A 14,931-nucleotide genomic window follows, 5' to 3' on the forward strand; every position below is an offset into this window, starting at 1 on the left:
AATACAAAAACAAATACAATTTATTTATAATTATTTATGGCCATGTCAAGTACTTTGCTGTATGCACACCATCCAATTTAGTCTTTATTACGCTCTTAAGAGTTGACTACAAGTATTGTTTCTATTTTATAGATGAATACACTGAGATCCAGAGAGAATAAGATGCTTCGTGAAAGTTACATAGCTAAGAGGAGTTAGCTCTGCGATATAAAATCAGGCAATTTCATTCTGGAGTTTATGTTCTTTTTTGTTTTTGTTTTTGTTTTTTATTGTTTTATTTTTCTCTTTTTGAAGGAGTAGTTTCTGGTGAAAAACCAGAAAACCTGCTAGACAAATTCTAAAAGAGCTATAACACTTGGAGTTCATGTTTTTTACCAATTTTCTCCAATTCCTCCTTTTTATGTCATAATATATCAGAAAAAAGTTGTCTGTATTCATCTGTTATTTAATAACAGCTGTTACCTGATGAGCACTCCATTTACATAACATTTATTGTTTTCCATTCCTCAGATATTAAAATTGCTCACACATCTTTAGATGATTCACCCACAATATCACTTCTGGCTATAATATAATTGAACTGTCAAACAATCATAATTTCCCCCAAGTTCCTGAAAATAAAATATTATATTTTACACGAATACTCTTTAAAAAGTCAAATTCAATGTCAAATCCCTATGTTCACTAATATGATACAACTTTAATATTTGAAGATAGACTCGAGGGACAGAAAAGATTGAAATTCATTGTTCCTTCTTTTTTTCGGTATGGCACAGTATCACAGCATCAGAAAAGACACCACCTTGATTAACATGCTTGCAAATGCTGAAAGAGAAGATCTGAGTCCCCCACAGGGGTCACCAGCTACCCTAGGGGCTGCCTTTGGGATAAGATGTGTGCTTGAGGTCTGGACAACCTGTGTTCATTAAAGAACTGCCCCCTCAGCTACGGATCAATGTCGTTGTCAATGTTTTCAAACATTTACCAGGAAAATGATGCCTTCGAATGGTAATGTAATGCCTGCAATGAGAATCGTATCATTTATTTCACATTAAGATTAAGAAATTAAATTAAAAATCTGCCAAGAAATGCCCAATACTTTACTCTCAGTTTTCTTTCCTTCCTATGTTACTTGATGTGAGGTTAAAGTGGGAGGATATTTGCAATAAACAGTGCATAATGTTCTCAAAAAGTCAAAGTGTTATTTCATATATTGGGACTATTTCATTGTAAAGTGTGAGAAACTAAACAAAATTCTCAGATAAAATTATTCACTGCAAATATCAGGTCCTAACAAGGTGGAAATATTCTGTATTAAAAGATGATAATGGTTGCTAGAACTGTAGGAAATCAAATGTATATGCAATTTAAATGTAAATAGGGCTCACACTTTAGTCTTGGCCAGGAATACACACCCTATGAAAAATGTGTTACTTAGTTTAAAGAAAACTTGCTAGATATGGCAATATTAAAAGCATCCAAACATTGGACTTTAGGCTTTCTAAGATCCATTAATTTTGAATGCCCTTAGGAGAGAAAACTGGGCAATAATATCAGTATTAAATCTAAAGAGGGTTTTCTTTAAAGGGGACAAAATTACTTGCTTTAAGTATTAATATAAAGGTTTGCTTTTGTAAGTATGGCAATTAATTTATTTGAAATTATAACAGAATTTCTGATATGTCCTCTAAAGTACAAGAAATTTGGAATGGTCATAATAACATACTAGAGCAGAGGACCCACATTGAATATTTGGAGAATGTGACTGCCTGACTTTTAAGGGTTATTCTCTTTTACGCCTAACAATTTAGTTATCATATATATAGATTTAAATATTGTAAAATCACCTGCATTTGAAAAAAGTCTTGCTTATTTACTCTGTCATGTCATGCTTCTTTCTATATAGCTTCCCCTTTTCAAATTTTTGTTCACTTTCTTCTAATTATTTTCCACATGATTTTATTTTTACTGAGAACTTAGAAATGTACATTTTAAAATTACCTAGGCAATTACAATAATAATGTATAAAATAATTTCAATTAAAATAGGTATTATAATTTTGTTATCATTAGTTCTAAGAATTACTCCAAGAAAGAGCTTTTTCCTCTCTTGCGTATAAAACCATTGATATTAGGATCATGCCAATTTAGTGGAAAATAAGATCTTGCAACCTCATGCTTTGTTTCTTAAAGTTAATCAATATTTCATGATTAATGGTTTTATCAATTAGATTATACTTGTGGGCAATGAAAAAATATAGATGAGAACATGTCCTGGTAAAGTGAGATTATTCTTTTCCTTTCTGCTAGTGATAATTTGTTTCATAATTTAAGAGACAGCACCTTTGGTCCCAGACAGCTGTCCTGAAACTTAAAGTATTGGTCAAAATTTCAGTGACGATCAAAATGTGTGTTTAGATGATTTTAAATGGAATTGAAAAAAAATATAATGATATCACTCTTTAAAGGAGATATGTTGATATGGTATCTGTCATATTCAAAATTCTGTGTATAATTCCATAGAGCTACAGAGGATATGAAGTTTGTCTAGAAGTTAAAACTATTAGCAAGAGTATTGGAATTCCACATCCAGGACTGGAATGACTCATTAGAAGACCACACACCATGAGGCTTACTGACATTTCTTCCTCAAACAACAGGGCTCAGGCCTGTAGCATTTCTAAAAGTTGCTAGAGAAAATGCTATATCCACATCAAGCTAGCCTTGGCACAAGTAACTCCACAAATAGTGACACGGTCATTTACTAATGATAAAACAAGTCATGAAAAGACATACTGTCTTTCCACAAACACCAGATTTTAATCATTTACAAAAATAGAATCGATAGTTAATTGCTATACAAGAAATACGGTCTACCAGCGATTTAATTCCATTTTATTATTTGTATTACTTTAGAAATATACTGCTTTTGACATAGGAAGGGAATCTGGGACAAAGTAATTTCTGAAACACTACAAGAATACAGATTGGAGAAAAATACACAGGTGTATGCAAAGAGATGATTTTCAGCAGAATAGCAATTATTTTCACAAAATGTTGTCTTTGTATTGTAGTTGGTTCATAATTCCATTTTATCATAACAACCTGAAAGATAAACTAGGAAAATACATTGTTTATCATAAAGATGGAAGAATGTAAGTCTTACAGGAAGTGACTAATTGATGATACTATAGCTAGAAAACAGAGAACACAGGAATACAATCCTACTCTTTTGGCTTAAGTTAGGATTATTTCCACAACAGAGTTTTCCTTCTAACAATAGCCAATACTCACTTGGGTAATTATATTTTGTTAGAACAAATTTTCTATTAGATTTAGAGAAAAAATGTTAGACCATGTTCTCTGTGTGAATATTTATTTTCCTTGTTACTGCACTTGTGTAATTATACATTCAGGAAAAATTAAAAATTGAAATACAAATTTAAAAGTAAAAACAATTATATTGATATGAGAGTTAACAAATAATGTATGTAAAGTTAAATCCCTAAAACAACTTTTCAACTGATGGTTTATATTGTGGCTTCTAAAACCTGTTTGAAGTTCATCCAAACTCATTTTACATTTTGATTCTCAATTTTTCAGAAAGAACTGAAAAAACACTACTGTTATAGTCAAGGCATTTTTCCCCCTCTCATTATTAATTTTATATGTCCCTTATGTAAAATTTTCTGTCTATTCTGGTCTAAGAAAAAATAATAATAGATAAAAAGTTTTGCCTGATTGGAAACAGAAGGTAAAAAAATAAATCAATCCAGAATTCTTGTGTTTCTATATAAATAAGCAATTTAACTTGAAGTATTTTTGAATTGGAATTTATTTAATTTTAATGACCTGTGCCCACATTATTTATAGTGTTCTATAAACACTAAGGCATTTCTGTAGTCAGTGTATATTAAAAGTAGATTTAAGTCTGGATTTTTGCTTCATATTGTTTCCAAGATATAAAAGTTCATGTATACAGATGGTGGTGGTTAGATACACATTATATTGACAGCTAGGCTTAAAATACTGCAAAAAGATTAAGTAGTTTAAGATACAAAAACATGTCTAGTATCAGTTTAACAGAATCTCCCTATGAATCTTTAAAAATCATAAAATTTTTCCTTTTTGCTAATATTAATTCTCCTTAGTTAAATCTTTTTAAAGAAATGAGCTATATAACTAGCTTAGAAAAACATTAAAAACAAGTATCTTAGGGATTTCATTTGATATAAATATTATTAGTGAAATTTTAGGTATCAAATAGAAATACTGGCCAGATATAAGCATGAACTCTGGATTAATTCCATTTTCGTGTTATATATTTAAATGAAAGAAAATCATTAAAATGCATTTAAAAGAAACACAATAATTGTATTTTAAATTTTTAGCATTATTTATTCTCACCTAAGTATTTGAACTGCTTTGCAAGTTGAACTGATAGGGACAGCTCATTAAATAGTGACTGTTTCAAATTGATTCAGATAAAAATATATCTTACATTTTCACTTAACAGATCTGAAAACCCAATCTGAAAAATCTGAAATTTCAATGACTCTACAAGCATTTTGGCTGAAAGCAAAGTTACTTTCAAGACAGGGTTACACATAATGAATTTGGATATGTTACTGTAACACTCCTCCAGTTGCAAGGTAGACAAACATTTACAAGGAAAAAATATATTTGGCTCAACAAGGTTAAGCAGCTAAAATGTCTTATTCCAAAGATTAAATTGAAGAGGAACTGTCTACTTTTCTGACACTTCTACTGATGAGAAAGAATTAAAATGATTATTTCAAGTGGTGGGCGTATCCTTTCTTTAAAACCCTCTAGGTTTCTGTTAGGAGAAGAGACTCAGGAAACCTTAAGAGTATGAGAGTATCTTAAAGGTCAGTGCATCCAACCTCACAAATAAAGGTGCGATGTTCTACGATTCACCAGACAATGATCTATTTTACTTTTGTTATATTTCACAACGCTGTATTTTTTTTCCTATGCCTCCCATTCTCCAGACCCTTGTCCTCATTTCTATTAAAGGTTTGGAGATCTTAGTTACCATTTTCAAGACAATCTCTAATTTCCCCAGAGTAGCACATGACACTGGACACGATATTCCAAATGTGCTCACACCCATGCACACAGGACAGTATCATCACTCTAAACAAGTACATCATTTTTTTTTTTTTTTGGCATGGAATCATAATTGAATTATTTTTAACGGTTATGTCTTTGGCATCACAATGAGTTTATCTATTGTTAACTTCCCCTATCCTGTACTTGTGAAGTTAAATTTAAGTAGAAATACAGGGTTTTCTATTTATTCTAATTCACATTCACCTTGTTTATATGTTGAATAAAATTTTTATAACTGTAACGTCTTTTTCTCATCCAGGTTGTACCAGACAGGATCAAAGAGGAAACAAAACTGGAGATTGTGTTCCAGATTGACATAAATCCCACAGTCAACACTCTTAGTAGTAATTAAGCTGAACAATAGTGTAACTCATATCTTTGATCACCCATTAATTCATTCAACTAATATTTATTTTGGAAGTACTCTTTGCCAAAAACTTTCACAGATTTGTTTTTTTTTTTTTTTTCCAGCAATATACAAAACAGACTAATCATTCATGGAGTTTATATTCCAGTAAGGTTAGCAAATAAATACCTCATCAACTACAATATACATTATTTCTATAGAATTCATTTTGTCTACCAGTTTGCTAATTCTACCAAAGGAGAAAGAAATTTGTTTAACATGATGTACTCCTACTCAATGTCAGGTCATGTTCATTTCTTTCTTAACTTTGTCAAAATTCTGTTTGATAATATTTTCTCAACTTATTTTTTAAAAACAAAAATCGTTACAAATTTTTCCAGTCTATATTTTCTTGGATGAAATATTTGGGCATCTCTTGTAATCTCCCACATGTCAATCACCATTTTTCTTCCTTTGTGGTAACGCTAAATAAAAATTAATAAATTGTGCAGATTGATAATGTTATGCCACCATAATTCAGCAGTAACTTTCTGTGAAGACTCAAACTGAAATTCTGAATTTGCTAGTCAGTTCACTCTTGCTCCAGCTGCTGTTTCAAACATTCTCTTTTCCATTCTAACCTCTTGTACCCACCACCTCTTTCTCTCTCTCTGCTCTTTTATGGGGAGATTAGAAGCCATAAACTGACAACTCTTTGCAATGAAACCTATAAACTTTCTTGAATCTTCACTCATCTTGATTCTCATTTATTAAAAAGGAAGATGAGTTCTTGCATCTATCTTAGGCCAATTTCCTTACCAAATTCTGGATTCTTTCTTCCCTCCCGAGGGGACATTTTTCTAAGTTACTCTCTGTCTCTCCTATAATTTCAATCATCCTCTGTATGTTAATTCTTTCCTCAAACAAGCTCAGGACTTGCCATGTTAATTTTTCTTCCCTGAAATAGCTACTCTCCTACCTGGTTTCTCATCCTCACCCCAAACTTTCGTTTTTTGTCTCTCTTCTCAGTCCTGCACAGTCTGACCTCTGCTCCCATCTCCACGGAACTGCTGTACAGTGGCCATTAATGACTTCCTTGCCTGCAAATCCAGTAAACAAGCTTCATTCTCTTTTCTGCTAATAACTATATTCCTTCCTCTGACAATTTGATCTTTCTGAAACATTCTGTTACCATATCATCCAAGCCACTGTGCATTTTTGGTTTTCCTCCTAAAAATCCATCCCCTTTCCCAGTCTACTGGGAAAGACTTGGGTTTGGGGGGGCAGGGGGCTCTTCCTGAACCAAATTGTAATTAACGATGCCCTGAGGTTTCATTTCTCACTTTGCATTCTCTCTGCACTGTCTTTAATATCTACATATTCTTGACAGAACATTTAAGTCACTGGTCTATACATCTCCCCTGCACTTTCAGGGATTATAACGAACTGCCTGGTAGATATTTCCATTTGGATGTCACAGAAATCTCACATTTTGTATGTTCGATACCGAGCTTGTTATCTCAGCTCTGCCCCGGCCCCTCCCTCACACACATGCACCACACAGTTGTTCGACCTCATCTATTCTGTTTCAGTGAAAGACCTGGCAGTTCAGTCGGAAATATTGGAAACCTCTTTGACTCCAGTGCCGTTCCCCATGTCCAAATGAGCACTAAGTGGTCTCAGTTCTACCTCATAAAGACTTCTTGAATTTTTATGGTTAGCCATTCTAGACCATCAAATCTTATATTGTTGCAACAATCTCTTACTTAGCCCCCCACCTCCAATCTTTGTCTTCTTGCTTTCTCTACCATGGTACCTGCTTTCCATGAGTTTCCACTACAAGTAAGATAAGGTTTAAATTCCTTGACATGGATTTATAAAGCAAAAGTTAGAGTGAGAAATATTAGAAGAGGTTTAGACAAGGAGATAATGAACTTAGGGTTTTCTACACTTTAAAGAACATTTATCTTTATTTGTCCTCCGACAAAAACATTCTCACAAAATAATCATATTAGTTAATTATACTATGGGAAGAATTTAAATCAGTCTTGTATCTTTCCCACAGATGATTGCTTTCTGAGTCATCTCTACTGTCACTGACATGAGGGTAAGTGTTTTCTTTTGCATAGAGTCCTTCCAATGTTCGTGAAGTCGTATTACTTTCCTTCACTGTTGCTTTAGAAATAGAAAGTAGAGAACCTTTGGATCCCTAAGTGACTGCCTTGAACCATTATAGATCTGTAATTCCAATATCTAAAAGCTTTTTTAGTCATAAATATCTTATACATTTGTGGCAAATTATGACAGCAAAACTTATTCTGGTCTGACATTGAGCTATTTCTTGTTCTTTATTTATCTTACCTAGTGTGGACAGTCACACACTACACAGTATAAATATTAGTGTATTTGAATGTGGGGTGCTGCCTCAGACTCTGGGGCATGATGTAACACATGACATACACACAGTATTACCTTTCCAAGATACGAACGCCTCCGAAATTTAAAAGGCATTGGATTAAGAATTCTGTGCTTGTACTAACTTTAATTTAGCAAATCAAAGACTATCAAACTTCAGATTTGCAAAATTTATTTCTGTAAGAAAAAAGTAGATCTCTTGCTTTTAGAGAATAAGTTGATGTGCACATTTTCAGAATTTCCATTTTACGCAGTTAGGCTGACATCAGTGCCTTAGGAGGGTCTAACTCTCTCGCAGTTTGTCTTAGCCTGGCAACTGTGACTGAGACAATTAATGCCACATTCGCTGACTTAGTCAGCAAAAACCTTATAAATCCTAATACAGTTTAATACAGGCATTGGGTAATCCAAGTGATTCTGAACAATGATCTCTCAGAGTTTCTGGATTACCAAGGATCAGCTATTTCATAGCCTAGAAATGTCAGTCTCAGGGAAGTAAATGGATACACCTGGGGGCTGGGACAGTGCTCTTAGTGCCCAGCTGGGATAACAAAGCTTCGGAAAAGTTCACCACCTCTGCACGTGTGTGGTCTTCCAGGAATCCGCAGATTTGCATCACAGTTCCTGCCTTTCACTCATTACAGGTAAAATGTATGTCTTGGCCCAACTTTACCCAACACACACTTTATTCTGTTCTGGTGCTTACGCAGCAATTAGAAATTCCCAGGGTGATACCTTCTATCTCCTGCTACCATTACCAGCCTCAACCCATGTTATATTGGCTTTTATTCACAGGCCTTTGAAACACAGTCACCAAAATGCCAGGAGAGATGACCAGTAGGCTGTAGTTTAAATAAAATAATCCATAGTAACCAAAAGTCCTCAAGTGATTTATGAATATTGATAAAAATGCATATAGACATTCTTGACAACTGTTTTTTTTAATTTTCAATAGACATGTTTTGCTATTAAAAAAAAATTTTTTTTAAAGAAACTGTGTCTCACTATGTTGCCCAGGCTGGCCACAAACTCCAGGGATCCTCCTGCCACAGCTTCCTGAGTAGTTGGGACCACAGGTGTGTGCCACAACACCAGCTTCCCTGAAAAGTTTGTAAAATCTTCTATTAAAGGTGTTTTTAGGCTTTCATGCTTTAGGAGTTTTCTTTTATATATGGAAAAAAAATAAAAATTTGAAGTTAAAACATGCAAAATTAGATGTGTTTTATGTTCATGATGTAAAAAGAAAAGTTTTTATACTGTGTTCAATGACTTTCCCCTAAATGTAAACTAATATTCCCATTAAAGAAAATATAGTAATTGAATGATGCAACTTAATCCTTAAATTACAAAAATGAAGCACTTTTACCCTGATAAGAAAATCACACACAAAAAAGTTGGATTCTAATCTATAGAGTCTAGAATTGGTTTTATGGCCTCTACATAATTGTTTGTCTCCCAAGGGCTTTTTGTTAATTATTTGTTATATACAGCAATGACTGTTTGCTGCTATTGTTGAAGACATGTTAACTGTTGTTTTAGGTTTTGTTTTGTATTTGTTTTATAAGAGGATTCAAATTCTAAAGAAAACTATGCTGCTTAAGTTATTGCCAGCTTTGTGTTTCATGAAATCATTTTTATAGCATTATGAAATATGACATAAATATCAAGAACTTAAAAGTGTCAAATGGCTTAGAATTTCTAATTAGTGAAATGATCTCTGTTGTTACTAACACTGAATGCCTTGGTTCAGAACTCTTCTTTCTCTTACACACTTAAAACTTTGCCCTTAAAACTTTTAAGAGACCTAAGCTCAAATAAACATTTAAATAAAACTGAGATAGATTTGTCTTCTACAGTTTTCTTGTTGAATTCACTTTATGTGAACACAGAGCAGATATTCAGTATACCTTGCGGACTGTTCAAAGCGACATTGAATCACTTGCATTGAGATTCACATTGCCACATTTGGAATCAGTTTTTAGCCCACAATAGAATATTTAAAACAATTGTAAAACAAATGAGTAATAATGAAAAGAAATATCAGATTATTTTCTTAGATTGAAATAGATGTAAAAATGCAAATTTAATCATATAAGGTAATCCTGTAAATGCTGCTAGTTGGCAGCAATCATACAAATTAAGATCTCTTCAGCATTCATGATCGCTATACGTATGAACCAAACTCAGTGACATAATAAAAATGAGTTAGGGCATGTGATTGAGTATTATTGAAATCAGATTTTACTTCTCAGTGATGATGATTTGGAAAAACATTAATTAAGGAAATCCTAATCCATGGGACTAAATAACACAATCAAATTAATATAGAGTCTTCAGAGTGTATGTAATCAGTGACCATAATACTCAAGGTTTTCAGGAGGCCTAACATGGAGAGGGTAGAATGTTTGTAAAAAGGCTTAAAAGATATTTAAATCACTTAATTATGACTTAAGTACATTTGTGTTCATTAAGTAAGAAAAGCTCACATTTGTGCTTCTTCCATTGACTAATTTAGCCAAACAGAGATGGGTAGAAGAAAGCTTCTCTTCAAAGCACCGTGCTCTCATCTAACATAATTATAGTGATCAGTAGAAGTCAAGAAATAGGTTGTGGTCACTTTTTAAAAATGAAGACGATATTTTGGTTGCCCTGAATAGCATTGGGAGAAAATAGTTTGTGTGGGGCTTGAAACTGAGTCAATTCTTTATTGTTTATGCATAAGAAATCATAGGAGAAATAAGTGCTAACTATAATGCATGTGTAGAATTTATTACAAATGAGTTGGATAAGAAAAATAATAACAGAGAATATTGATGTAGAAATATCCTCACTTATGAGGTTCAGATGTGAAATCTAGGTGCTTTGCCCTTTAAGACTTTTGGTTTTACAAATGCTTGTTTATGGTATGTAGCTTTAGGAGGAGCCATTGAGAGAAATGGTATTCACTGAGTGGGTTTGTGAAGAAACAAAAAGACATTATGAAGTGAAAGTACCATCCACTAGGCACTGAAGGCCAAGACACACTTTCAAAAGATTTAAGTTATGTGGCCTCCAAACAGACATAGAGATGGGGGGGGGGGGGTTCTTCCTTGGATTTCCCAGGGTTGCTTAACTTCCTTGGGTCACAATTGCCACATTTGTAAGTTGTGAATAGCCATAAAAATATATAACTGACTAGAGATTTCCTGAGCAGATTATCTCCAGGTCTCTTACGACTGGGAACTGTAAAATAACAAGGTTCTAGAATCTAGAATAAAATGAGCATTTGATAAGAGATGGATAACTGAGTGATTATTTCTGATATAAAGGCAATTAGGAGTAGAAAGAATGCAGACAGAGAGCATCTTCAATTAGTTAACCTAAAGGAGAGTTTATTTCCATCAGCCCATCAGAAGAGCTTGCATCGATCGAGATAAAAACGAGGTTCGTCAAAATCGAGGCTGCTGAGAAGCAATCGTAGGTGACTGTTAAAGTGAGTCACAAACCCAGAATTGAACCAAAAGTAAAATAAGCTAAAATAAAATTAATATATCTCTGGCCCATTAAGATTAATTCAATTAAAGTTTTAAATTTTGTCATTACTGAAAAGAGTTATATACACAAATTTGTTTCCCAGTACATGCAATACAAAATAGAAACACTCACAGAGATCAACGACAAGGCACCCTATCATTCCACCTGTGTTCACCGGGGTCTAGGAACACGCTGGGCATTGACCTGGGTGCAGGGAACTTACAGTCTCGTCAGGGAGACAGATATTTCTTCGATAAATCAAAGAAATAGATACTTATATATTGTGATCATTACTTGAAGTAGTACAGAAAAAAATATAACAAAAGAACATAGTTTACCCTAAGCTTCAGCAAGGAAATATCATTTGCACTGAAAATATAGACTAAAGAATCAGGGATAGGATTCATTCCATGAGCAAGAACTACCTACCCTATGAGACTGAGATGAGGGAAAGTATGATTTTTGAAGCTTCTAAAAGACCATTTTGCTGAAATACAGAGTGAAGAAAGGGTGTTAAGAGATATTAAGAATATTATAAAGGAATATCTTGTATTTTCCTGGAAAGAGCTGGAACCCGTTCTACTAAGTGAAGTATCCCAAGAATGGAAAAATAAGCACCACATGTACTCACCATCAGATTGGTTTCACTGATCGTCACCTAAGAGCACACTTAGGAATAACACTGATCGGGCGTCAGGCAGATGTGGGTGGGGGAGGGGATGGGTGTATACATACATAATGAGTGCGATGCGCACTGTCTGGGGGATGGACACGTTTGAAGCTCTGACTGGGGGGGGGGCTGGGAAGGTAAGGGCAATACACGTAACCTAAAATTTTGTACCCCCACAATATGCTGAAATAAGAATAATAAAAAAAAGAATATTATAAAGGAATTAAACTGAAAATACTGTCAAAAATATGACATAGCCTTAAGCAAAAATTATATACATTTTTGTTCATAGATTAAGTTATGTGTTTATGGACACAAGGACTAGAAGAACATATATTAAAATGAAGAGTTGCATAAGGGTTGTGACATTATGACCTCCTCTCTCTTTTTAAAATTTGCCTCTTAGCGAACCTGCTTTGGTGGCATGTATGCTACAACTGGAACAATACAGAAAAGATGAATGTGACCCATGAGCAAGAATGACATACAAATTCCTGAAATGTTTCATATTTTGGATAGACAGTATTGGAAAATCACCATTTGACGGTCATAATGATAAAAATTAATTCAAGCAAGAATCACTGGCAGATTCTGAAAGTGGCAGGTGAAAGTTTGAGGAATAACAGAGTATTTATGGTCTCAGTTGTGCACATTTCTATTACCATGTATTAAATTTTTTTACTCAAAGTACTTAAAATGGCTTTTCTTGGATGAAATTCTGGCTGACATATTTATTAGCACATTATCTTGAGTAACCTATTGTATAATTTAACTAATAACTTTAAGTATGTCTCCAAAAGAACAAGTCTATTAAGTTTTGTGTGGATAGAGACATTTGAAAGTGGCAGGATGGAGTTTCACAACAGCTACAGAATAGTTAGAGCAGGCAAGGAGAAGAGAGAGAAACAGGGAATATGTGAGCACTTAAAACAGGTGGGAGAGATGCTGAAGCCAAGGCTTAAGTACCAGTGCCCTAGAGAAAAAGACCCACATATGCATGGTCATCTCATTGATGACAAAGGTACTATTATAATCCAGAGAAGAGAAATAATTTTTTAAAATAGTGGCAATGGATCACTGGATATTCCAATAGGGTGAAAATGAATCTCAACTTCTATTTCATTCCCTACACAAAAATCAATTCCAGATGGATTGTAGACCTAAATGTTAAAGTTAAAATAATAAAAAACCTAGAAGATAACATAGAATAATATAACTTTCATAAACTTGCAGCAGCAAAACTGTGTAAACATCTCACAAAATGAGTATACATAAAAGATTGAAAAATTGGACTTTGTTAAAACTACAAATATCTCATCACAAGATACCATTAAGAGAATGAAAAGCAAGCCACAGAGTGGGAAAAGATATTTGCAGTACATATTTCTGACAAAGAACTCATAGGCATGATATATAAAGAACTCACAAATTGATTTTATAAAAAGACAATACAATAGGAAAATGAGAAAAAGACTTAAATGGCCACTTTGCAGAAGAATCTTCAATAAAAGCCAATAAAAATATGAAAAGCTGCACAGTGTTAGCAATCAAGGATATGCAAATTAAATCCAAAATGGAGATATGACTAGCCACAATCAGAATTGTGGTAGTATTAAGAAGTACTGGCAAGTATTTGGAGTAAGAGGGAACGCCATCCAGTACTGGTAGGAGCTTAAATTGATAAAACCAGTTTGTCACATTGGAAAGCTATCAGTGTGTGCTGAAACTAAACATACACCAGGGCTTTGATCCAAATGAATTATTTTCTGTGCATATATTCAACAGAAGTACATCAAGAGACAAGTACAAGAATGCTAGTTGCAGCATTATTTATAACAGTTCCAAACATGAAATAAATTAAATCATTTTTTTTTTTTTTTTTTTTTTTTTTTGAGACAGAGTCTCACTCTGTTGCCCAGGCTAGAGTGAGTGCCGTGGCGTCAGCCTCGCTCACAGCAACCTCAAACTCCTGAGCTCAAGCGATCCTCCTGTCTCAGCCTCCCGAGTAGCTGGGACTACAGGCATGCACCACCATGCCCGGCTAATTTTTTCTCTATATATTTTTAGCTGTCCATATAATTTCTTTCTATTTTTAGTAGAGATGGGGTCTCGCTCTTGCTCAGGCTGGTCTCGAACTCCTGAGCTCAAACGATCCGCCCACCTCGGCCTCCCAGAGTGCTAGGATTACAGGCGTGAGCCACCGCGCCTGGCCTAAATTAAATCATTAAACATGTAATAGATAAATAAATGGTGTTATATTCATAAAATAAAGGATGATATGGCAACAAAAATAACAAATTGTTCCTTACTGTTTTCTCCTTTTTAAACATTTTCATCAGTGATCCTAGTATATTTGGGTTTCTAGATTTTCCAGTCTCATTTACTGTACCCAAATCTTTGCCACTGTTTTTCTGCTTAACAACAATTCCAAATTTGGAGTATAGAGTAGAAAAATTAGTGTTGGGATTCAAAATATTAACATTTGGGATTAATGTAAAAATAAATACAGTTTATTATTTTGCAAAGTTTAATAATACATTTTGGATATGCTGGTTAGTGCTGACAACCATTGCTTATATAATGAAACCTATGCCTCAATAATATTGTTTTAATTAAAATTTACTGTGTGTTCATTGTTGCCAGTAGTTATCCTGTTAGTGTATCTCACAAGAGACTCATCTATTAAATTGTTTTCCATATATCTATGAATGTTTATTTAATGCCTACACTTTTCGGTACTGGGAATACAGGGAAAAACAAAAGAGATTCCTGTCCTCATGGAATTTATAAATTAGCTAACTGGTCTGACAATAAACAGTAGAACAATAACACTATTTGAGCTGCATCCAAATGAG

At 33.8% G+C, this 14,931-nt stretch overlaps 2 non-coding genes across 2 annotated transcripts; one reads left to right on the plus strand and one right to left on the minus strand.

The window, feature by feature from the left end:
- Positions 1-292: 292 nt before the first annotated feature.
- LOC138399230 (U7 small nuclear RNA) lies at positions 293-357 on the minus strand. The gene has a single exon (XR_011236121.1). It is a non-coding gene; the product is annotated as a U7 small nuclear RNA (small nuclear RNA).
- A 12,130-nt stretch (positions 358-12,487) lies between these two features.
- On the plus strand, positions 12,488-12,590 carry LOC138399221 (U6 spliceosomal RNA). Its single transcript, XR_011236118.1, has one exon. It is a non-coding gene; the product is annotated as a U6 spliceosomal RNA (small nuclear RNA).
- Positions 12,591-14,931: the final 2,341 nt, after the last annotated feature.

The sequence above is a fragment of the Eulemur rufifrons genome, chromosome 18 (assembly GCF_041146395.1).
Source record: "Eulemur rufifrons isolate Redbay chromosome 18, OSU_ERuf_1, whole genome shotgun sequence".
Lineage (NCBI taxonomy): Eukaryota > Metazoa > Chordata > Mammalia > Primates > Lemuridae > Eulemur > Eulemur rufifrons.